We start from the raw sequence: 6,062 nt of genomic DNA on the forward strand, positions 1-6,062 counted from the left end.
TTTTTAACGTACTGCTCATCTCCACTCTCTCATTCACACAGACAGGCGTTTAATCTAACTCACTATGTTCATCGCACCGCCGTCGCCTTACGAGACCTTTCTTAATTGACAGCCTAGCCTTTGGAGCAAAATAACATTAGCATTTGACTGTCAGGCCTTATGTCTACGTCTGCTCGTTTGACAGTACGAATCACTGTTTGTTGACCATTTGTATTTTTGAAGGAGTCAGGACTTCTACTTTTTTTAATGTTCTTGTCTTGGAGTTGTCTCCCGTTTTGTTGTGTTTTATTTTACTCGTTCTTACACAAGGGCGTGTGTCCCTGTGAAATCAAACCCATCGCATGTTAAGAGGCTACATATTTTATTGACACTTTTATGTCAAATCTTAATTAGCCTAGTGCTCATAACAGAAAAGGGAACTTTTGGCCCCTTGTCCGTGACTGGGGGGGGCGTGGCCACAGCCAATGAGGGCTTGTCTCCGGGCAGATTCGGCCCACATCCATTAGAGCTAGCTCGTGAAATAGTTTTATTTTCCCGCGTTAATTACAGCTCTGTATGCAAGTGCTTCAGTGGCAATAAAACGTCTGCGCCGATACAAGGGCATGGAGATGTCCTGGCTGACTCCACTTTAAAACGTAGCAGCCATATCTCTTTTCACCAAATTCCTATCCAAGAATCGGAATGACTTATTAGTGAGAAATTAAGGTTATCACGTTTCTTTGTCCTGGTGCTCATTCATAACGCAGCACAAGCGAACCGTCACTCTTTCCTCCTCACTGACTTCCTGCCAACGTGACCTTTTCTCTTTTCGGGTGACAAGAGGCTGTTTTGTGACCGCCCTCTTTCTCTTCTGTCACACCTCTGTCGCCCCCCTTGAGCTCCGACACGTCTAGTCGTCACTTTGGCAGTGGAACAGGTTCGGATGGGAATGTGAAATCAGCCGGTGCCTCGTGCAGTCCGTGTGTATTGCCACTTAGATCTATCATCTGGATTGATCACGGTGTAATTGCCTATTATTGAGGCTAATTTAACCCTATCCACAGGAACATCCATCTGCCGCTGCTATTATAACTGACAATCTACAAATTACTTACTCATGCAAATAGCGACCCCAGCTGACCTTTTCCTACTCTTCCTGTGTAATTATACAAACAGCTCGTCTAGTAAATAAGATTACTTCACCTTTCCATGTGTTCATTTACTCCTTGATGAAGGTGAAATTTAATTTTCATGTAGATTCAGGCTGGAGTGATTCTGTAATGGATGCTGATGTTTTGGCTATTAATGACAGCAGGGCTTCGAGAGCGTAAGACTTCTGACTCCTCAAAGTAGTTGAATGGGTAGTTTCCTTTTGCAGAAGGCGCCAGGTGGGTTCATCAGGTGAAGGTGACTTCTCTTTAAGAGGAGGATGGTGCCGAATCTCCGTTCTGTCTGCGGGGCCATTTCAGAGCCGGTGTGGGTATCAGAGACGGTCTTATATCGGCCCTGCTGGTGTGAGAGAGACCAGAGGCGTCTCAATACACTCACCTGTAGCTTTGAACACCAAAGTTCCTTTGTATTCTTGTGCATATCTATACTAGTTGGTCTATGGTCATGATAAAGGTTGGAGCTGTGGTCTAACAAGTAAAACATGATTTCTTGTGTCAATATATTTCCTGAGAACTACAACACTTTGAAACTTTCCGTTAAATGTACACTAGATCTGTCTAGCTTATTTTCCAACTCGCCCCAAAATTGCTCGATGGGGTTAAGGACTGGACTTTGAAGGGGCCAATCCATCATTTTCAGTGTTCTAGCAGATTCCTTCCATCGCAGGTAATTCCAGCAATGGTTTGTTTTATGGGCATGTGGCCAATTCAACAAAAACAAGTGAAACCTCTCAAATATGCCAAGTTTTCTAATCATTTTGGCCATATGTGTATGAGTTATAATAATAATATGGCATTTTATTACATATTTTTATTTTTCACATTATATATATGAATACCTAATTTCATGTATTGTTGTATTTTGACTATACCCTTGGACTCAAGGTCACACAGGGGTTAAGCTCTCCTAAATTCCTGCACATCCACACCACCTCAGCTGTGGTGGATATCAGCCTGCCCAGCAAGCCAGATGGCATTGTCAGTATTCAGACTAAACAAAGACTCATACCTGCTGGTACATCAAGCACAACATATTTATTCTTTCTTATGCATATACATATATATGACAATTACATATAAGTGACTAAGAATTTAGACTATTAGAATTGCTAGTGCAAACTGGAACAAGCTCTTTTGTTTCTTTGCCTGCAGCTGTCTGAGGGGACGTCCCACCAGCAGACTCTCCACGGTCTTAGGCCCTTCACTGTGTATTCTGTAGGTGTGGAGGCCTGCACCTGTTTCCTGTGCTGCAGACGAGGTCCCTTAAGTGAGCTCTGCACCCAGGCCTCCACCCCGGCCCAGCAGCCCCCAGCACGTCTAGTCGCCCTCACCTCCCGTTCAGCTCTGGTGCCTCTTCAGCCCAATGCCATCATTGAAAAGTACAGATTTTGCATAATATAAAAAAAAAATAGATAATTAATATAATCATGATTATGCTAAAATTCTTTATTAATATTTAAGGGTGAAGTGTGGTTTATGCAGCGTATTCAAAGTTTCAAAATATTGCCCTGTTCAGTTGAGCAGTTTAGCCTAGCAATGCAACAACAAATGGCGTGTTGTCAAAATTCTTCAACTGTTAAATTATGGCACCTAAATCAAACCCCTCTCTTGCTGTTTCTTTTCAGCTCCACAGTATAAGGAGCCATTTGTGGTGCACAGTAACCTTACCACAGTGTGTGTGGACTGGAGTGGCTCTTTCTCTCTGAACGGGCCTCTGAGAGAATACAGCCTAACCGAGAACAACCTGCACATCTACAGCGGCTCCAACAGCTCACTGCACTGCACACAAATTATGAGGAACATATACTGTAAATATTTATGTTGTTCCACAGTGTTTGCTGCAGATAGGCTATGTAAAACTAGATCATTCCTTTGTAGTATGGACGATGTCTAATTAAATATATCAATTTTTATGCATCTCATTTGGTACAAGTTTATAATTTATAAATAATTGAATAATGTAAAAGGTTGTTACTTTTATCCATACAGTATCTCAATTTACTAATAATAAAACAGTTATTAATTATGATTTAAAAAGAGAATTCACTTTTTATTCTGTATTATTGAGACTAAAACCTAGTTGTCTTAGCTGTAGAGTAAGTTGGTGAACTCCTTCCATTCAAGACTAAACAGTTAAATATATGTATTATGTTTTTATCCGTTCTCTGTGTGTGTGTGGGGGGGGGGGATGTTCTTATCTGAGCATCTCATCTACAGTCAGATGTCGTGGAGTCGAGTTCTGGAGGTAAAACATGTTTGTATGGGGCTGAGTACAAGTTCTATACAGAGTTGTGGTTCACCATTCTCATGGCGTTCCTGGGGCCTCGGCTGCTGGCTCTGTTAATCAGTCTGGGGCTGAGAAGAGCCCTAAGCAAGCCCCCCTTCATCAGGGAGAGACCTCCAATAGTGCCCCTTCAGAGAATCACCAAGTATCCACCTAATGACACCTATCTGGTGAGAGAAAATTGTTTTCTAATTCACTAGGTCTGTAAAGCTTGCTCTAACCTTCTACCATTTTTAATCAATTAGCAAAGATGTATGTTAGAATGTAGAGGTTTACGCTCAAAACTGCAACATGTAGTTCCTTTAAATGTCCAGAAGAGGGAGTAATAACACTGCTCTTCCTACTGCAACTGTATGGCAGTGTTATAGTCATAAGGAATCGCTGACCCAAAACTGAATAGGTCCCTCAGGGCATCCAAGATGAAGATGAGATTTATTTTGTTCTTCAGAAAAGACATGTAGAAATTCCACTGCATTTCCTGACTTGCTCTCCAATCGATCCTCAGCAGTGAATGGGTGTTGTCAGTATGAGATATGACAAAAACATCACAATAATCCATAAATAATCCACACGACTTCAATCCATCAATAAACTGTGAACTGAAGAAATGCTAAATTTCTCCAAATATGTTCTGAGGAAGAAAAAAAACGAATCTACATCTTGGATATTCTGAGAGTGAAACTGAATTTAGCTAATTTATATTTTTGGGTGAACTGTTCCATTAAAATGTGGCCTTTTGTCTTGAAATCTGTTAGTCTTTTAACTTTCTCTGTCCTGCGCTTTTCTGGCTGCTCCAGAGACCTTCCTCTGAACTCTGCTCTCCCCATGCTTCTGCGGATCTTCTTCAGCCCAATGGTAAGCCCGCTCCTCTCTCTCTCCTCTTCCCAGTTTGACAATATAGCGGACTCCTCCTGCAGTATAACACTGAAGCGTTTTGCCATGCACTCTGAGGTACAGGCTCTTTGGGATGTACTTCAGAATAGATTATCACTATAGCATGCTGCATTGGCATGTTTTGCATTTTTCCTCATTAGTGGTACTTGCTAAGGCAGCTGTCACTATTACCGTTTCTTATACTAACTACAAATACTTATGTGACATGAATGTCTTTTGTTCTGTTAATCTGTTTGCACATCCAAGCACCACTTATTAGAGATTGCATTCACTTTCCATCATGCTTCGGGTTTTGTTTTGCTGTTGAGTGGCAGTGCATGCAGAATGAGGTTGCAATATGTCTTCATGCACAACCCTTCTCATTCAATGGCTTGTTTTTGACATTTGCTAATCAGATGGATTTGACTGTCTCTGTTGCATGTGACTGACAGACTGAGTGTGTTTGTCTTTTATATTGACGTAACATGTTGTGATCAGGGTTTGACTGACACTAAAATCAGAGGCACAAGCAACCAGAGCTGTCAGGCTGTTCCCAGCCAGAGCCAGCTGAGCTCAGCCATGCCTATTCCCAGAATTCCTTGCATCGGAGTGTTAGCTAGCTGATCGACACGCAGGATAAGAAGTCTCTGGGTGAAGGAGCTTGGGACGCTGACCTGCACGGCCCTGACAGCGGCATGGTTAGATGACGTTGATATGGAATCAACATATATTAGAGTGATTTGATCATGTAACACTGAAGCCTGGAGTAATGACTGCTGAAAACAGACAACTTTTAAAAACTTTTTAGTGTTTTGAATGTTAGTTTGGGAAATTGGTCATAGATGATGGTCATTTACAGTTCAGTGGACATGATACAAACTACACATTTACACATTTAGTAAAATATAACTCTAGAATGACACAAATGACCAATCATGTAAAAAGTCCAAATGTTACAAACAACTTGTGTACATTTACATGTAATTTGATATTAATGTAAACATTCCTGATGTGTTCCAGCAGTCTATTTTTGATTGATTGATTTTTTGCAGTATGTGGGGGATTAGTTATTTGAGGAGACGATTAAAAGCTACAGCTCAGTGAAGACGGAGCTAACCATGTTTACAGACACGATTGTGGAACTGTGGAAAACATTCTTGGTAATGTAGTTTTTCTTCAACTTATTATGTAGCTAAGTGAATATCACATTTACAACAACAGCGAAAGTTACAAATGAATGCAGTATATATAAACTGTAAAAGAAATGGTTTGGAGATCACCTTCATTCGGTTTATTTGAACATGACAAAACTTTGCATTGGAATGATATATAGATAGATATAAATGTAAAGACAGGATAAGTAGAACATACTTTTTATTTTTTATGATTTCTTGTACTTTATTATCGGACCTAGATTATCTTTTGCTATAATCTGTTTTTAGCACTGAAGCAGAGAGGAAGCAAACTGTTCTGAAAATAGCACTGTATTATTATAGCTTTAAATGGAGTCTTATGACTGGCTATGTAGCTATGAAATATTACCACAATCATAAAGTATTAATGTCTCCAAATTATTCATGCCAACATAGAGAGGAAGTTTATCTCTTCTGTCTCTACAGACACATGAATGAGGAAGACGTGTCCTGTTTTGATGGAAATGTTAGCTAATGTGGTGTTGTGCCTGCTAGACTGAGCAATAGTGTGAATCTATATATATGCTTATAAAAAAAAAAACATATAAAAGATTCTGAGACTGA

This window comes from Carassius gibelio, chromosome B17 (genome assembly GCF_023724105.1).
Source record: "Carassius gibelio isolate Cgi1373 ecotype wild population from Czech Republic chromosome B17, carGib1.2-hapl.c, whole genome shotgun sequence".
In the NCBI taxonomy this organism is placed as follows: domain Eukaryota; kingdom Metazoa; phylum Chordata; class Actinopteri; order Cypriniformes; family Cyprinidae; genus Carassius; species Carassius gibelio.